At 41.7% G+C, this 20197-nt stretch overlaps 1 long non-coding RNA gene across 1 annotated transcript in view; it reads right to left on the bottom strand.

The window, feature by feature from the left end:
- The window catches only part of LOC132341664 (uncharacterized), a 167749-nt gene extending 155607 nt beyond the window's left edge, over positions 1-12142 (bottom strand). The window contains exon 1 of the long non-coding RNA XR_009490283.1: positions 12011-12142. This is a non-coding gene — a long non-coding RNA (uncharacterized LOC132341664). The remainder of the gene's footprint in view (positions 1-12010) is intronic.
- Positions 12143-20197: the final 8055 nt, after the last annotated feature.

Raw genomic sequence — 20197 nt, 5'->3', positions numbered from 1 at the left:
AGGGGTGTGGAGAGACAGGGAGGATGAAAGCAGAAAGGGAAATTATTTTTTGGTTGGGGTTTTTATTATTTTGGTCCCACTCTGCTAGAGTGACTGTCTCCAGGTTTTGCACAAAAATAGTCTGTCCTTTCCATCTCTGTAATGCTCTTTACTGCCTGCAGAGAAAGGTTGAAAGTACACACGAGTTTTTCTGGCCTCTCTTCAGTCCAGCCCCCATGAATATGTGGCATGAGGTGAGCACTACATTTATCTCTGACCTTTTCACCATCTCCTGCATCTGTTAACTGAAAAGAGAGGAAGATGTCCCCAGCCTCCTCTCCCACAGAGCAGATGGTTCTGGTGACTTGATTTACTTTATCTCTATCCGTCCCAACCTGCCTCAAATCTCTCTGAATGTCTAATTTATCTAAAGCTTTCATTGTTCAAACTACACTGGGGAAAAACAAAATAACAGCCCCAAAAACCCCAGCCACTGATTTTCAGGGAGAAATATTTCAAAATTCCAGATGCTGTGCTCAGAAATTTAGTAACACCATAATTAACTAGGACAAAAATTTCTCTCTTTGGATGTGCTAATCAGCTCAACATCCTCTTTCCCCAGTGACTTCAGACTGTTGGAGATGTTTCCATAACATCAGAACTGTATTATCCAAGTATTTTAACCCTCTCTCAATAGCATTTCCAGGAAGGTGGGGCACTGCTGCCATCCCTGTTTTAAGGTGGGAAATGAGGAACTGAGGCACAGAACTTATCGAAGACAGACCAGATGAGTTACCCTTTGAATATATCTGTTCCTCTCTACTATTTATAAAAGTAGATGGCTGATGTTTTATAGGATTACATCCATAATACTGTGTGGCTGCAGATGACTGAGATGAATGCCACTTCTTGAGACTCAGCAAGGTCACCCAGGAAGAGTGGAGAAAAGCTGTGAAATGAGCCTTTGCATTTTACGAATGACCTGGTGAATAATACATGCACCTCCTTATGAGGTGGTAGCTCCTGAAATCGCAGGCTGACACACGCCTTTGGGTTGGGAGGGACATTAAATATGTTGAAACAGCATTGCCAGCAGAGGCAGGGGAGTGCTGAGCACTCCTGGGGTTTGTCTTGGACTGTGTTTCACCTTTGAGGTCTTCCTGACTGCCCTGGGGATACCAGGGCAGTCCTGTGGTGCTCATTATGGCTTTAGCTACTGAAGTCTTTCAGGTCTTCCAGCTGCATCTAAAAATGGGAAATACTGCTGACAGAGCTGCCTGTGCTCAGCTCCACATTTCCCATCATCTTGGATAGCCAAATTGCCAGTGTTGAGTACTCTGTCCCAGAGGCTGAGGCTCAAATCTTCCCTCTCTGAAGAGAAAACATCAGGAGAATGGCAATTGCAACTTAACTTGTTCCTGTTTATCTCTTGCTGGTTGGCTCCCCAGGAGTCTCAAAATACCCCTCACTATGAGAGTTCTTAAATCTCAGGAAACCTGATTGCAGGTTCAACCTAAGGAAAAACTCTTTCATATAGAGGTTTGTTATATCAAGTGGTGATGGGGAGCAAAATACAAGGCTTTCTCATGAGGACCACAGGAAATCATCCTGAAGGTCAGGCCCAGAGAATGTTTGCACAACTCTTCCTTGATGCCTAGAGTATTTCAGCATAAAACCACATGTCCTGGCAGTGATACACCCTAATTAAGCACCACTGAGAATCGAATTGGACTTGCATTCAAAGCAGAATTGAAATTGAGGCCACTTGGTGCTCCCTGAGCCTGTGTCCTTGGGCAGGGGCTGTGATTGAAATGACCTTACAGACAATCAGGCACAGGAGTCAAACTCCTCCTTGGCGAGGATTGGTCTGCCTTGATGGGAAGCCTTTTGCTTCCTCTCAGAAATCAGAGTCACAAAGACATACTGAGTGGCTGAGGAAATTATATTTTACTCAACTTATCAGCATGTGAAAGATAACGGGAATGAGCTGCAGTCACAATCTCTTCTGTGATGGCAGCTGCACGGGGGGAGCAGAAATAATGCAGCAGGGAGGGAGCTCGGGGGTGCTGGCAGGTTGTGAGCTGGCACAGAGCTCCTGCTTGGCCTGGAAAGGATCTCAGAGCTGCGTGCAGGGGGCACAGCAGCTCCTGTGGCAAACACAGACAGCAAAGAGCCATTCAGACCAAGCACCACTCACCACTGCCAGGCAGCCCAGTGAGTGTGGCAGCCACAATGCTGGGGTCAGACCAATCACAGAGTGTGCACAGCTCGTCCTGAGCCTTGTGATGGCTTGGCTCTGCTGTGGAGCAGGAGTCAAGGCAGGTTGCTGAGCTGTCACTCCTACTCTCCTATTATTTTTTTTAGCTGGGAAGCCACAGAAGTCGCAGAATCATCACAGAATGGTTGGGGTTAGAAGGGACTTTAAAGACCATCTGATTTCACCTCCACTGCCATGGGCAGGGACACCTTCCACCGTCCCAGACTGCTCCAAGCCCCACCCAGCCTGGCCTTGGACACTTCCAGGGATCCAGGGGCAGCCACAGCTGCTCTGGGCACCCTGGGCCAGGGCCTCAGCACCCTCCCAAGGAAGAATTCTTTCCCAATATCTGATCTAACCCTGCCCTCTGTCAATGTGAAACTATCTCCCCTTGTCCTATAACTACACATCCTTGTCAAAGTTCCCTCTCCAGGGGAACTTGTCCTTAAGTCTGACTTGTTTTGTGATCAAGGTGCTTTTGTGCATGAATGCAGACAGGAAAGCTGACTTGGGCATGGACAGCATGCAACATTTCCAGCTGCAACAATGCCTTTGCCATCCATGGATATTCCCACTTCCCCCTGCGAGTGAGAAATAGAGACCACCCACCTAAAGTGGTAAAACCAAGGGTTAGGCTTGAACTTAGTGTGGTCTGAGACAAAATATTTACTAGCTTGGTAGTAACTTCGTACTGGCAAGTAGTACTAATAAAAAGTGTGTTTGATGTATCCAAAACTTATTGGTGTACACATTAAAACATGTGGTGGAATCTGGGGGCATAATAAAACAGCTGCTTTAGTTAAAGCCAGAAGAAGAGTGTCTGGTGGTCATGCTGGAGAAAAGGATGGGAAAAGAAAAAGTACCCTCTTTAACTCCTTCACTGCTGAGACACAGCCCCAGAAAGCATGTTTTTGTGTAAAGCTGCAAGGCCCCTGAGCTAAATGGGCTTCCCAATAACACAATTTTCCTCCACCGCCCTGCAGACATGAACACCCCCCCTCCCTTCACCCCCCCCTCCCCTCACAACATTTTCACTGCTATTTTATCATCAGGCCTAATTTGATTTAACAAGCCTGGCCCAGATAAATCAAGTGGTTACAGATTAGGAAGTCCTTGTACTTACAAGGCCAGTGCTCATAAAATTGAATGCATCATGCAACTTATAAACAGGAAAAGATAAGCACTGTTTTATGTACTCTACTGTGCTGCAGATTTCATGCCAGTCCATCTCCCTGGGAAAAGGAAGATGAAGGCTGTATCCTCTTTGCAGTCTGTGCAGGGCATTGTTGATGTTCATGCTCCTTCTGTTCTACTTTTAACACCTTTTTTCCCTCCTTGGCAATTTGATACACCTCTGGGACACTACTGAAAGACGTGTTCAAATATTTTTTTTTTACCCATATTTAAGGGACCTTTACAGTTATTTGTATGTTTGAAAGGAAATACTTGATGTACAGACTAAGAGGAAAGGATTAAAGGTTTTCCTTATTTGTATATTTTTCATGGATTTGGAGTAAATAGCATTCATAACCAGGAAGTTGTTCGGAGTTGTCCTACAGGAAGGTGATGGAAGAGAGGAGAAATAGAATTTTTCTTGCTGTCAAAATGAGCAAGTCCCTCATTAAAATAATACAAAATAGAATCATAGAATGATTAAGATTGGAAAAGACCCCCAAAGACCATTGAGTCCAACCATCAGCACAGCACTGCCAGATCCTGCACTAAACCATGTTCCCTAAGTACCACACCTACATGTTTCTTGAACACTTTCAGGGATGGTGATCCCACCAAATAGAAACTGTGCTTCTCCATTTAATCTGCTTTTGTAGAAATGAAATGCACTCATTTTCTCACATTCAAGGCTGATTCAAGTCCTTAGGTATTCTGGGGCTGGATTTGGTTCATGAGCCCTTGGATGGTGCCGTCCTTCATTTAGGAGCTTGTCAGCTGTCTGATAAACATCACCTCCCCAGATCAGGCTAAATGCAGCACCCTGCCTTCCCCTAGCAGGAGTCTTCTCTAACAGGCCAGAGTTAGATGGAGTAGCCTGGGGGTTCTCTATATTTAACATCAAAGCAGGGCAAAACAAATGCAATTACAGCCCAGTAATGAAATTTGTATTTGCTCTAAATGTCGTTAGTTACGTAGCAGAAAATCCAGATACAGATGAGCTGAAGACAGATCCAAGGCAAGTGGTGGGGGAAAGTTGAAATTTCTTTTCAAAGACATAGCAAACAGTATATAAACCTCACAAAATGTTTACTTTTTTGTTTAAGCTGTGGAGTAAAAATAACTTTCCATTTATCCAGTGCAGGATGAGACCAACAGGGAAGCTGCTCTAAGCCTCCAGCAATGTGATGTTTTTGAGTTCAGAGCAAGGAAAGGAGACCTTCAGGGCTGTGCCTCAGGTTAATGGCCAGTGAACACTCCTTGTAGACTACTCTCCATTTTACCAAGATAAGGTTTATCCAACCTCTGAAGAGCAGTACAAGGTGGTGAAGTGACCTTACTCCTTCTCAGAAAGCAGCATGCATTAGTTGGCATTTCCTGTCCCACATTTGGAAATCAACTCTCAGCCTTTTGCCAAGGTCTCAGAGCAAGAGTGCAAGGAGCTGGGAACAGGTTATCCTGTTTCCTAATTGGTAATGTGAAGTGGGAAAAAAGAAAATTGACAATAAATTCAGTCAGAACTGCAAGCAAATTAGTTCCCTTTTAATGTTTTCTGAACCTCCTATTGCTGGGATCAGAATAGGTGATGTTTCCTTAAGGGATTTCATGTCCCCTCCACATTTTTGTATCTTAAAGACACTAATTTTTATGTGCTCTCTCTGCTGTTCAGGGGAAAATATTTTTGTTTAATGACCAGGCTTCTGTTCCTTTGCTTGTACTGAGTAATTCTGCAGTTTCAGGGCTCCTTGCAGCAGGACATGTGAATATAAGTGAAGAGATTAATATGAATAACCAGTACCAGACTGCCAGACTGAATATACATCTTTTGCTAGCTAAAAAATATAAAAGGCCCTTGAACAAATCTCATCTGAGATGCAATCCTATTCAAGACTCTGAAGTTTTCCTTAGATGAGACACAACGTGAAGGAAGACTGCTGAGTCCCCTGGTGAGAAAATGTCGAGGGTCTTTATTCTGGTCCTGTGGTTCTGCAGACTGCCTGAATCACAAGGTCATGGCATGGCAAGATAGCTCATTATATCTTCTTTAAACTGGCTAAACACATTTTAAATAACGCACTCCACAAATGAGAAAGTATTTTCCACAGAGGTGGGTAGCATCATCTCAGCTCTCCGAAGATTAAAGTTTACTGCTTCCTAATGCCTCTTGCCAAGGACACATTTTATTGCCTTTGTGTTACTGTATGTCAGTCAGGAATAAATCTCTGTAGAGCTTCTATCTCACTCTTCAGCCACACGTAGCCTCATTTATATTCAACAAACTTTTCTTCCCTTCTCTCTCCCGTGCCTCCCGCCCCCTCTTCCTTCAGAGAAGGCATTTCAATGAGTCTGTGCAGGCACAATTTAGGACTGAAATGAAGATCTCTATTCAGAGGCTGAACAAATTCTCACCAGCTTCCTTAGACCTAGGGCTAAGCTCTTCAGTTCCCTTCACCCCTTTTGTCTGCAGGTTTTTTGGGGCCAGACTGCCAAGTTCAAGCAAGGCTCCGATCTCTCCTCTTTCACAGGCCTCCTGATTAGTGGCTTTCTTTTTCCAAGACTATAGATACAATTATTAGAAATTCCTTTTTTTGTGAACACATTGAATGAAGGTATGAATGGAGATGGTAAGACGAAGAAAGTGAGAAGCTTAATATAACTTTGGCTTCTGTAGTTAATTAGATTTGGATGGCTTCAGAGGAGCAGCTGTAATTTTTTTTTAAATTGAAGTTACATAAAGGACTATTCAGTGTATTTTGGGTGGGGAGGGGAGACTGTATAAAAATAAAGAAGCTGAGAGATGGGTTTTGGAAATACACCCTCTCCCCCTCTTCCTTTTTTGGGAAGCAGTTGTGGGAAGAGAAAAAAAAGAAAAAGAAAAAAATGTCCCACCACCAAAGGGGATAACAGAATCACTGGCTCTGCTGCTAATACCCTGTGTCTGAGGCACAGTATGCAGAATGCATATTCAAACAGGAACTTTTTTTTTTTTGTTCAGAGAGAATCTGAAATGCAGAAGTCTGAAATGTATTCCTTTGCACATCCAGAACACTAGATCTCAAACTTTCAAAAGGACATTGCCAAGATAGAGATCACATTCAACATTTAAAGCATTTCATGAAGATATATCGCTTCCTATCTGCCTGAAATCTTCCTGCTGCTAACAGAAGGCATGGATTTTGAAACCCCAGTGACATGGCAGCAGTTACCCTCTGTGTTCATTCTTCACCCTACCTGGTGAAGGAAATGAGACCAGTCAGCTCTATCTGCTGTTCCATTTCATCCTCGTTTTCTCTTTTGTGACACACTCTGCAATCTCAGAACTTCAGTCTTAATTGAATATTTAAATACCTAAAGGGATGGACAGTAGATTTATGGGGCCCTAATCTAGTGGGTGGCACCTCTTGTACATGGTGGGGGAGTTTGGAATTAGATGATCTTTTAGGTGCCTTTCAAACCAAAGCATTCTAAGACTCTATGATTATGTTTTGCAACCCCTTTTGTTCTTTCACCCTAATCTGCATGTTAATCCCAAGGCTCTTTAGTAAAGTGTTTCTCCTTCACCAAGGGTGTTTTGGCAGCTAAACTTCAGCTCAGTAAGTTATCCACTGACTGCAGCCTCAGCTAAGCATGGAAGCCTGGGCTGTGGGAGAGGGCGTCTGCCACTTCAGTCACACCCACGCACTGCACTGACTTTTAGTCACCTTTTTAGGGGGTGACTATTATTTCATTAAAAACATGGCTATATCACAGAATCCCAGAATGGTTTGGGTTAGAAGGGACCTTAAATCTCTGCTCCTTTCATCCCCCTGCCATGGGCAGGGACACCTTCTACTATCCCAGGTTGTTCCAAGCCACATCCAACCTGGCCTTGGACACTACCAGGGATCCAGGGGCAGCCACAGCTGCTCTGGGCACCCTGTGCCAGGGCCTGCCCACCCTCAGAGGGAACAATTTCTTCACAATATCTCATCTAAACCTGTCAGTGTAAAGCCATTCCTTGTAGTCCTGCCCTTGTAAATAGTCTCTCTCTATCCCTTCTTTCAAATCTGTCAGTGCAGTGTCACTGCCATCAGCCTCCTCACCTAGGTTATCAATAGGGTGTATCAGAAAGAAAAATTTTCGTGTTGATATACCATAATATATAAATATATATTATTTATATATCAATAAAACAAACCAAACAAACTAAAAAATTCAACTAATCGTCATTATGACACTTAAAGTAATGCCCCCAAAAAATCCCTGTTTTCTAAATTTTCTTTCTCTGATAAATAAAAGTACAGATACTATCTGAATCATATTTTTCTCTTAAAAAGTCCTTAAGTGCATGTTATAAAAAACTGTAGGTAGCATCTCTGAGATCTTCTTTTCTTTATCAATATTCTCTATATTTTTACTAATGTGTTGGGAAAGAAGCGATTTGCCAGTATAGTCTATCATTATCAATAATTTCTCCTCTTTTTGGAAGAAAAATCAAAATTTTTATAAAATTAAAAAAAATAAAAGACAAAAAAGCCCAACTGAGATAAAGAACAGTTTCCTAAAATGTCTGCCATTATTTGCTCAGAAAAAAATTGGTTTCAGCATGATATGAGGTTTGAATTTTGTTTGAACTTCAAAACATATTATGATATTGTTGAAATAGAAATGCCTTAAATTGAAAAAAGAAAACATTTAATAAAGTATTTCAGACTCCTGAGTGATTTTTGTCATATTTGTTAACACATCCTTAAAATGTTGCTAAAACAGGAAAAAAAAAGTGTGAATGTTTTTCCAGCTACTTCATATTGGATTCAACTATACTAACCTTTCCTCATCTCAGAGCATTATAAATGTCATCTTTCCTTATGACACTTAAGAAGGGAAAAAAAGAAGAAAAAAAGGAGAAAGAGCTTGATTAGCCCTGTAGATTTAATGTTTGGAGAAAAGGTGTCAAGGCTGACTAACAATGAACAGTGCTGTTGGGCTTGCAAAAATTCTGGCATGAGCTCCTGGGCTCAGGGCTGTGTGGATGGCAGAGGAGGAAGAGCCAGAAATGATGTGTGATATTCCTCTCAGGAGACAGGGTAGCAGAACCAGGGCATGGAAATTGTGGCATTTGGTTTCTGGTTTAGAAATCATCTTGCAGTTGCTAAAGCAAGCAAGCCACCTCCAGCACAGACATGGTGCAGTTGTGCTTTATTTCACTGCAAACATCCCAGCCTGGTTACTAGAGGCCCCAAGCTCTATAAGGTCTGAAAGACAAAATTAATTATCGTGCCTGGAGTTCATCACTGAAATAACTCAGCTGCTGCTACCACCTGAGATAAATCTGTTTTGACTAGCTCAGTTACTTCTAACCAGCTGTGCAATTCTAACAAAAGAACCCCTGACATTCCTCATTTTGCTGTTAGCTTTTACCTTTCTATTAATTGTTCTCTTGGAATAAATACATGTGCTCATGTTAGGGGAGTGTCTGCTGCTGGGAAGGGGGAGAAAGAGAGGCAAAGGATGAGGTGATGGTATCAGAGCCAGGCTGGAAAGGACTTGGAGCAACCTGGTCTAGTGGAAGTTGTCCTTGCCCATGGCAGGGAGTTGGATGGAGATGATTTTTAGGGTGCCTCCCAACCCAAACCACACTGAATAGGAGCTACCTGGATCTGCTGCATGCAGATCTTGGCTAAGATAATGGGTGGAAACTAAAGTTTTGGTGTGTGGAACAAATCTGATCATTTGAGAGACACAGAAACACACCAGGGACGCTCTCATTAGAGTGTTCAAGAAGCTGAAAAAATATGCAAAAGTCATCTATGACCACAAAAAGAAAATAGGTGTTGGGAACAGAATTAAGGTTTATTGATGACCTTTTGAAATGATCATGAGCAACTTTTTGCTATGCCTTCTATAGATAATCTCAGCAGCTGTTCTATCCCAAATATCTGTGCTTTGAATTTAAATTCGCTCTTTCAATATTTGTATAGTGACTCAAAAATTCCCTTTCTGTAAATATTCCCAACAGGACAAGGTGGATATTGAAATGTTTGCCCACAAAAGGTGTAGTCACTGTGAAAGCAAATCCATTTAAAAAGTGTTGAGCAAATATTCAGAGGAAATGAGAATAAAATGAATGAAAAAGGCTTTAAGGGGGTTTAAAAAGGAGGTAGGTAAAGTCATTGTGATAGTGCCATGTCAGATTAGTGCTCTGAAAGAGCTGTAGGGTGCAAAGTAGTTAAGACATTATTTACCCCTTCAATAAAGCAAGTATTATTTTTACTCACATTAATCAGTAGACTTGTAAACCCATTAGAGAACATAGTCCATGTATAATAGGAAGGAGAAAAATCAATGTAGAATGAGTGAAACTAAATGAGTGAAACTAAATGAGTTTGCTGTGATTTTCTACCTTTTCAAATTGCATTACTTTTTAGAATAAACCCTTCAGGAAGCTTGCTGTAGACCTGACTGAAATACTGCAGAGCAAATTGGTAACTAAACAGGGTATCAAAATAAAAGAGTAACCCAATAACTCAATCCTTTATCTAGAAGTCCTCAGTGCTATTCTGACTGTATCCCTGGGCTGTCTGATTTGATAGGTATTTTCTATGTGTATTCAAATTGAATTACTTGGACTGGGAGGTTACATAGCACCCATTTGGATGGAGCTCAGCTGCACTCAGGGCCCCAGAGCCTTGGGAAGGACCAGCCTCTCACCCAGACACTGAACTGCCAAGAGCCTCTCATGGTAAGACAGCTAAGAAAGAGACTGCTGGAATTCCAAATCACCCAGGAAGACTTCAAGCTGACTTCCAAGAAATGTTCTCCAGACCTGGGGCAGAGTTGAAAATGCAAGGAAGGTCTTGAAACAGCCTTCATGAGACAGCTGTGTTTGTTGGGGGCTACAGCAACTGCTGCATTTCCTGGATGCAGAAAGGGATGGGTTTTGTTGATTTTCACATCTTGGATGTACAGAGGAAAAAGGCTTCATTATCCTGATTAGTGTCTCTGCTTTGAAGTTTTAGTGGCCAAACCTTGATCCCTAGTATGGAACAATTGTGTTCAGCAGAAAGGTACAGGTGAATTCAGAAAGGATCTTAGGTCACCCCCATGCCTACACCTAGGCAGGGAAAAATTAGAGTTAGGAGACAGGAAAGAGGTTGCTAGAAGTGCAAAATCACAGTGCAGCTAACAAATGTAAATAAAATATGTTTTTTTCACAGCTGCAAACTTGTATATTGCAATAATTCAAGAGTGAATGGACCCCTACCAATATACAAAGCCTGCTGTCTTAAAGACAAAAGGAAACATTTTGCAGAATCAGAAAATGAGGAATAAATATAATCTCAACTGTGTCACATTGTTATCTTGGATTTTTAATGGTTCTGTGTCTTGCTTCTATGCAATCAGAACATTTAGCACTGCAATCATCTTACGAGAATCTCCTTTATGAAGCAAAATGCACTTTGAGTATGTTAAGTAATAATTAAATCCAGTTATTGTGATTGCAAACATTCATCTCCAGTTAAATGGATGTCTTCCTTCAAACCTGTGTTGGTTGGCTGTTCTCAGCACAGAGCTGCCTAAAGTTCTCTGGTCTTCTCTAATACTTTTCAGATGATTTTATCTCTCTTTCACTTCTAAAAGCAGTCAGATGGGAATAATTCTGCTCTTGACACTGTAAACATGATCCATAACTCTGCAAGTGAGTCACTTTGACTGGAGAAAAGGTTTGAGAAAGTGGATCTCTTACTCACTGACTGCTCACCACATTTGTCTGGTTGGGGAAAACATACACAGGTTCTGCACAACAGGAAAGAGACAGAGCATGGATGGACAGAACCAGAACATGGGATAGACAGAACCTTGCTCGCATAGCTCCCTCCACAGTGTGGCCCATGGCTGCACAGAGGCAGAAAAGCTAAAATAGAGATTTTAATTCCAGGAGCAGTTCATTAGTGACCAACCTGAAACCCAGTCAAGGGTGTAACCTGATCTCCAGAGAGTTATATGGGGAGAGAAAATTGCGGTATCCTAATGGAGGGGTAATTTAAGTAATGCTTGGCCATTTAATCCAGATTCTTAAGTTCAGGGTAAATAAAAAGTTATCCAAAACATACAGAAGACAAGTAGTCCATGCCCAAGCCTGCAATACAGTCCAGATATATAATGGATAATATCTAGTAGAATGACATGGACATCAGAAATATGGATCACCTTACAAGAACTGACTTGCACAGTGGTGGCTCAAGCCTGTGAATGCAAACAGTGGAAATCATCCCTTTACCATCTTATTCCAGAGAGCCAGGGGTGAAAAGTGAATCCTTGCCACCATCCCCACAAAAACAGTGGTAACAGGAAAAGGAAAGAGGCCTTGATGCCTCTCAGGGCCTAAAAACCAGGCACATTGTTCTGGAGAAACCCTTATATTGCTTTTGATTATGGATTTTTAATTGTGTCATACAAAACTGTGCTTAGAGAACCTAGCTATGATAATGAAGGTTCTGAATCTTAGAGAGACACTTAAAATTGTCTTCAAAGAAATTCCTATTTTACCTAAATACCTATTTATTTTACCAGTATACTAAGGCAATATACGTGGGATTAGATGAAATTAAAACTGAAACTCACTTGAAGATCTTCCCATCACCTTTCCAGTGCAGAATCAGTGCATTTTCATAATTCTTCTTTTCACTCACTTTTACCAGGGAGCCAGGGCTTTCTCCAACAAGCTTTCTCTGCAGTCTATGTCAGGTTTTGGATGAAATTTTCATTAGGATATTCCTCCCTAATATTTTCCATTGCCTAATTTAATCCGATTATATCTAATTACACTCCCCTGAACAACGAGTAACTGTTCTTATCCCTCCCTCCCTCCCTTCCAAAGCTTCCAGACAATTATCTGTCTCTGTATCCCTATTTGCCAAGTTACAGCTATTTAGTTTTTTTAACCTTCTGTTCTGTTAACTTTACTTTTGTTCTATTAACTTTACCAAAGGCTATATAGTACCTTGCCTGAGAGAAAAGATTTGGAATGACTTGCATTATTTTAAGCAGATGGGCTAGGCTTGCAAAATACTTGTCTCCTCCTTGCAATGATAGTCACGAGTGTTCCATCACATTTGGAAGTCCTGCTTCTTGGAATCCTGTGAATGGTTATCAAATAGATTTTGTGGTTAATTTAATGATAATTTCATAATTGATGTACTAGTGTGCCGCCACTGCTGCTGCTGAGTATTACTGACTTCAAGAATTTATTGGCTGTGTTATTCCATTAGATGAGAGGAAAAAACCCAACAAAATAGCTGTCTTGTTATTCCACACTAGTGATGTCATCTAAGGATTCTTGACCAAGACTTTGGAATATCAATCAAGGAAGAGACTATCTGAGGTTAACTGTAACACCAGACTTACTGGATGCTTTCTGTAACTAAATATTTGTGGCACAGCTTGTAGACTTTTGAGCACTTCTGAAGTTCTCCCAAAGAGAAAATCTTAGAGAATAAAGGGAATAATAGTTTGGTAGAGTTAATGTAAACTAAATCACTGTGTTATGGGTCAATACAAATGTTCTGCTCTGTTCAGATTCATGTTTTTAGCAATAACAAAACCCTGGCCAATTAAGCCTCGACTCAGCTCACCATGTAGAAGATAGGTGTTCAGACTAACCTAGACCCTCCTGGGCACCTCCAAAAAGTGATGTATTTCACCTGTTTCTGATATTGATCTTGGTGTACAAGATGCTGCTAGAGCATATTTTCATGAACTGCCAGTAACATGAAAACAGAAAATACTCAGGAAACGTGCAGCTTTGAAAACGACCCACCAGGCTGTAATGCCCTCAAAAAACCCAAGGTATTTAATGAGCAGTGAGTGACATTAACAAAGTCTTTTTCCTAATCAGTTTGGGTGGTTTACTCCTCTAGATTCCTCTCATTTCCCCTACCCCATGTCCTTCATGGTGAAAAGCTGTGATGCCTTCCTGCCCCACTTCCATCCATGGCTGTCCCCTGGGAAGAAGCAGCTTGTGTGCTGCTGGGGATGTGGGAATGTCCCCACCAGCATCTGGCTACCCAGACTGGGTAAAGATCTGCTCACATAGCACAGGTTTTTTCTTTGTGTGATTGTTGGATCATAGAATCACACAATTGTAGAATCATAGAATGGTTTGGGCTGGAAATAACCCAAGATGCAAACCCCCTGCCTTGGGCAGGAGCACCTTCTACTAGATCAGGTTGCTCAGAACCCCATCCAGCCTGGGCTTGAACACTTCCAGATTCATGTCCTCTAGCCAGTTTCCAATCTTCTGTAGCTCTTAGAAATCTAGCATCGCCAGGATATTACAGGAGATTTACAAATCCGTCTTCAAATCTGACTGAAATGGGCCAAGAAGTCTCAGAGTTAAGTGGAGAAACAGGTGGAAAAATCATACTATGATTGCAGAAGCCTATTTTTGCTTCAGAAATTCAGCTGAAGAAAGAAAAAAACATTTAACAGAATTAAATCATAACTTCTTTGTTTTTTATCAGGCACTTGCTATCGTTTCCCCCCTTGCTGACATGAAAATTGAGAAACTGGGAATCCAATTACAAACACTAGATAAAAGGGAATGATAGCAAGGAATTTTAATTGGATGGAAAAGATGTTGAAGGCATGTTCACTAGATACATGCTTCAAAAGCAGCAGAACTACAAGTGTACAGGCAGAGGTCACTGTATAAAGGAATAACAGGTGACTTAGAAACTAAACCACAGCTCAGGTTTTCAATCAATAGGGCCAGTGAGAACTGCTGGACCTTCGATGCAATTCATTACTTCAAGAGGTAGTAAACAGCAATATTGACATTTAGAATTCAACCAAACCCAAAATTGCTTATTGTCTCTGGCAGCTTTATTTTAAAGTGTGAAAACTCTCAGCAGGAGGTACCAAGGGTTCTGCAACCTTTTATTTCCAAGGCTTACTGCAAGGAAAAAACATGCTGGTTGGGCATCTGTTCTGAACAGCTCTTATTGTGGTCTTTCTCCTTCTCCTCTTTCTCCTTCTTCTTCTTCTTCTTCTTCTTCTTCTTCTTCTTCTTCTTCTTCTTCTTCTTCTTCTTCTTCTTCTTCTTCTTCTTCTTCTACTTCTTCTTCTTCTTCTTCTTCTTCTTCTTCTTCTTCTTCTTCTACTTTTTTTTCTTCTTCTTCTTCTTCTACTTCTTCTTCTTCTTCTTCTTCTTCTTCTTCTTCTTCTTCTTCTACTTCTTCTTCTTCTTCTTCTTCTTCTTCTTCTTCTCTCTTCATAATCATAACTTATTAATGTTATTATTATTATTATTATTATTGCTTCTTCAAGATGTAACAGTAGAAAAAAATGGAATGAGTGCTCTTTCCTGTATAGCATGGTGACCTAAAGTCCTCTTGATACCTTAAATTAGAAAAGCCTAAGTTTTTTGGCTTGAAATGTGATGTGGACTTTGCATAACTCTCCTGCTAAGCATGGCAATGAGCAGTCATATAGCCCTGCTAAGATAAGCACAAACAGTTTCCATGTAGGAAGACTCAAAACCCAAATCCAGATGAGCCTGAGCTCATTTTGGTTTAACTTCCTCTTGTGGTAGCCCCAGACCCAGGGGATGCTGGCATTTTGATTACAGTGCAAACCCAATGGCACAACTCCCACTGTTTTCTAAGATGTCAGGATTTCACTCATCAGAATGAGATAATCTATCAGCCCTCCTCATTCAGTGCCAGTGAAAACAGGAATGCACCAGCAGATGAATCTGGCTACAATTCAGGCTGAGGTGTGCTGTTTTAATCTCTTCCTCTGAGAGAACAGCCCAGCATTTGACAAGCCTTTGGAGGTAGGATATATACCATGAATTAAATTCCTTTGCTGCTGGGCTCTGTTTGTGGGGAAACGATTTACCTTTTAAATGATACACTTTCTCAGACCTGTCACTGGAAAGCAGACCCACACCTGGCTCCATAGCTTCTGTTAATGGATCTGGACAAGTTTTATTGGAAGGACTGCAGGGAAACAGAAACAGCCACACCAGACTTGATGGCCCATCTAGGGAAGTTGTTGATGTTAGATCTTCCAAGGAACAGATATAAACATGCCCATAATGGATACTCTAAGGGTTCTGTCTGCAGAAGAAATGTTTCCCTAATCCATCCAATGCAGGCAATGATATCTCCCGGTCTGGCACTGGAAACACAGAGCTTCCTCCAGTCCTCCCCTCTCTAACATCCTTCAGGAAAAACAGACAACCCTGAGTGCACAGAGTGAGAATGGATCACTTCCTTAAAGAGTGAAAGAGGCTGGTGTTTGCACTAATTAACCTCTAATTGCAGTCCCTCATATGGGGAAAGGGAAGGGAAGGGAAGGGAAGGGAAGGGAAGGGAAGGGAAGGGAAGGGAAGGGAAGGGAAGGGAAGGGAAGGGAAGGGAAGGGAGAAGGGAGAAGGGAGAAGGGAGAAGGGAGAAGGGAGAAGGGAGAAGGGAGAAGGGAGAAGGGAGAAGGGAGAAGGGAGAAGGGAGAAGGGAGAAGGGAGAAGGGAGAAGGGAGAAGGGAGAAGGGAGAAGGGAGAAGGGAGAAGGGAGAAGGGAGAAGGGAGAAGGGAGAAGGGAGAAGGGAGAAGGGAGAAGGGAGAAGGGAGAAGGGAGAAGGGAGAAGGGAGAAGGGAGAAGGGAGAAGGGAGAAGGGAGAAGAAAAAGGGAAGGGAAAAGGCAGGGAAAAAGAGAGGAGGAGGGGGAAAGGAGGTGAAAGGGACAGGAAGGGAAGGAAAACTGCATAGTTTGGTATGAAGATAGTGGTGATGCAAGCTGGCTAGTCTCTTTGAGCTGGACGAGGATTTCACAGTGTTCTGGCCCAACAGTGGCAGGCTGGTGCTTCCTCTTCCGTCCTGCCACTCTGAAGCCAAGAGGAGAATGCCCCTCTTCCTCTGACCAGGCCATGCAGGGTGCTCTGTGCTGGATGTGAGCAGGCACACACAGACATCCTGCACCCAGCATGACCAGTTCATAGCCTGCTGCCCTGTTCCAGCATAGGGAAGAGCTGAGTGGGATGCTTCTGGGGAATGGTTTTATTGTGCTCCACTGTCTGAAAGTTCAAACATCCCTGACCCCCACAAAAAATTGGTGATGCTGGGGAACTGAGAACTGTGTTTGTCTACGCAATTTGCAGTGACGTTAGGGATAGGAGATACAAAGTAACTGAAATGGTCACTGGGTAACCCCTTTTATTACTGGTTCTATTTAAAAAAGAAAAAGCAACCTAAATAAAACTTCAGATAGTGTTCTGAAACTAATGGTTATACAGGAACCTCAATGTATACGGGGGGACAGAAGATTAAGAAGTATTTATATCTTTATTTCTATCTCTACATCTGATTTATATCTTATGCTTGTGTTTACATCTTCTCCTTATCAAAATCTCCAAACTCTCTCCTTTGCCACTCAAGGATATTTATAACTCCTTCAGCACTAAGTTTTATAGAGAGCTAGAATTTTCAATTAAAATTTTATCTTTTCAGAATTATTTTAGACTACTTTGACTCTCCATTAGCAGAGTCACAGGGCGATATTTTGGCATGTATATCTTTCAACAATACCTCTCCTTCTTCACCCCAAAGGTTGTCCCAGCTTGCAAGTTCTTTCCCTTCCCAGAGTGTAATTGCAGAGACTATTGCCACCACCTCTGGAGACTTTAATCCCTTTTCCTGGAAATCACTTATAACTGTTACAAAAATACACAGAACTCTATTCATTTATTTTCTTGCCCTTCCCATGACACAGATCTATCTACTGGTAACTTCTGTTTTAATACACACCCTCCTTATCTTGAAAGAATCAGGCACAGTCTGTCTGAAAACAAACTTGATTATAAGGCAGTGAGAAGAGATGGCAGCAAGTCAAAGAACATTAGGGTTGTCATTTGCCAAAGGAATTTTCTTACAGCGTGTGGACACTGAATTATTGACACAGTTTGTGGTTTTGGTTTTTTTGGTTTTTTTTTTTTTTTTTTTGGGTGGGTGGATATTTTTGCAGTGCTGTTGTTATAATAGTACTGTGATGGTAAAATTTTTTTAGATGGTATCATTATAGTTTGGTCTGCAGCTCTTCCTAGAGGTTGCTTTGGAACCTGAGTGGGACAGACATATAAGTCAGAGAATTACTTAAAAAAAAAAAATGAATCTGTAGATATTGGGTATGAGCTGATCTGAGCTAGAGAAATCTCTTTGGCTATAATTGAAAGGAAACCATCACCAAATGTTGACTTAGCTGACCTAAATTAGGTAGCTAACTCAGTCTAGAAGGTTTTTGTCAATAAAGTCCCCATTTCCCTCCAATGGTTATACAGGAATTCTAGGCAGCTAGTTCAGATAAAGAATCATTAAAATTCTATAATTTTTTTGAAAATAGACCTATCCAATGAAATCATTCAGAAAGGACTAAAACCAGCATTGCATAAGAGATTACATAGACTTTGGCTGAGACTGTTCTCAGGTGTAAGATTACCCACAGACACAGTAAAAATCACTCTTTAGTAAGCACAGAAATTATCTTAAAGGTGCACAAAAGGAAACAAAATTTTCCAAAAAAAAGGGCTGGTAAGATGGCCTCTGATGGAGTCAAGGAAAATTAAATGTTTATTTTTCTTCTTCTGCATTTCTGAGAGGCTTGATAGTACTTAACTCCCTCATTTCCTAACCAATAACATTTGCATAAGGTTTTTGTGCAGCTCTCAGCTTACACTGATAGCTGGTGGTGGACACTGAGGTGTGTTTAAAGACTGAAGATTCTTCAGCAAAGGCAGCAGAACCCTTCCCCAGGGCATCCTGCTGATCCCTCTGCATTTCTGAAGAAGTGCTGGTGGTAAGAAGACCAACTGGATCTTTACAATGTACTCAATTATTCATTCTCTTACTGATACCATCTGACACCAACAGCTGAAGGACTTTATGAACCTGGTGTCTGTCTGATTCATTTTTCCCAGTTTTCCTCTCTAGACGGTGTTTTCAAGATCTCTAATCCTTCTCCCTGATCTTTGACCTGCCTTCAACCAGGCTGCATACCTCATGATGTTTGTTGAACAAAAGCATCTGATCAGGGTGAATTTGAATTAAACTCAAGCAGATAGTGGTGCAAAGCTGTGCTGGAGCACAAGAGGCAAAGATTGTGGTTGGGAACGAGACAATTATGCTAATAACTTCTTATCCTCACACTGTGTGTGCTCTTGGGAGTTGTCAGCTGAGCCCTAAGGAATGCTGAGCCATTGGCATTCACCATCTTTATTCAGATTAAGCCACATAAATAAAAAAGTGCCAACAGACAACAGCCTTTGAAGATACTGAATCTCTAATGCGTACTGCTTTTCATTTCTATGCTTTATTTTCACTTTAAATAATGATGAAATTTTGGACAGGAGGTAAGGCTGGGAGGCACAGCTGAACCTGCACCTGGGAAGGGCTGCTGGTTCTGGGCATTAGGGGCTGTGGGCTTTGGTTATCCACCAGATCTTCTTGCTTTGATCAGCCTGACATCTGCAATTACTGGACACCAGGATGTACCGAGCTAAAAAACCTCACAGCAAGCAGTCACACTTTGGGAAGAACATGCATTTTTTCTATATAAACATAACTTTTTGGATTTCCCAGCTTTCCAGCATTTCTCCTTTTTTTTTTTTTTAGAATGCATTATGTTCCTTGGTTTTGATCTCAGAAAACTCAGAACCTCACTTCCATTCCCCTCCACCACGAATTAGCTTCTCAGCATTTTGAGAGGCAGTAAAATGGGGCAGAGAGAGAAAAAAGGTGGAACTTCTCAGGATTTCCACTGTTCTCTCAGGACATACTCTGTGCCTCTCCCCTTCTTTCCAGGCTATGTCTGTCAGCCTGAGAATTGGTCTCTTAACTGTGTGATTTCCATATGCTATGGTAAATAAAGCAGTGCAGAAGCATTGGACATCACGAGAAAAATGCATTTTAACTACAAAGGGAAAATCCTGAGCAAGAGCTAAGCCAGGACATCTTGCAGCACAAGGATTAGTTACCACAGAATGTGCTATTAAAGGTAAATTATTGTTTCTATCATTATCTTAATAGCCTGGTGGTTGTGGTAAATATTTCCAGCAATCCAGGAAGGTGAGAAATTCTGTATTATTAGTAACGAAAACAGTTGCTGTTTTTGTTTTGAGGAAAGCTAACCAACTCCTGTTTTCCTGTTGAAAAATTGCCTGCATTTGGGCCTTCAGTGGATGATGCTTTGATGCATCTTTTTATATCTCTCCTCTCTGGCTCTGGCTGGATGTAGAACCAACAGCAGCTCTGCAGGTTGAGGCCAACCCATGAAGCTGGCCCAACCCCTAAATCAAAGCAATGACCTGATGGAGTTCCAGGCCAACCCCATTCACTCCTTCCCCATTCACAGCCCTTCTTTTCACTCTCACAGGGACAAGCAGAGAGCCACAATGTCACAAGACAGTCCCAGGTGGCAGAGTCCTGCAGCAGGGACTCTGTGTTCCGTCAGGCAGCAGGGGAAGCACAGGCTGGTGAGATAACACTAATCAGCTCACAGCCCTGAATAGAACAGGGAATTAACATGGCAGCTGTCACTTATGATAGCATACAGTGTCCAATTTTGTTCAACTGGGCTACTTTGATGCTCATCTCCTTTCCTATTTAAGCATAGGTGATTCTTAATTAACTTTTCCTAACATGTCACTCTCAATTGTACTCACTGTGGGCATTATCCAGTCTAGATATATTTGGGAAAGGACATGTAAGAACAAAAATCTTTCAAATTATGCAGAAATGGGGCAACTAGGGAGTCATGC

Source organism: Haemorhous mexicanus, chromosome Z (assembly GCF_027477595.1).
Source record: "Haemorhous mexicanus isolate bHaeMex1 chromosome Z, bHaeMex1.pri, whole genome shotgun sequence".
NCBI lineage: Eukaryota > Metazoa > Chordata > Aves > Passeriformes > Fringillidae > Haemorhous > Haemorhous mexicanus.
This window is presented reverse-complemented; position numbering and strand designations above follow the sequence as displayed.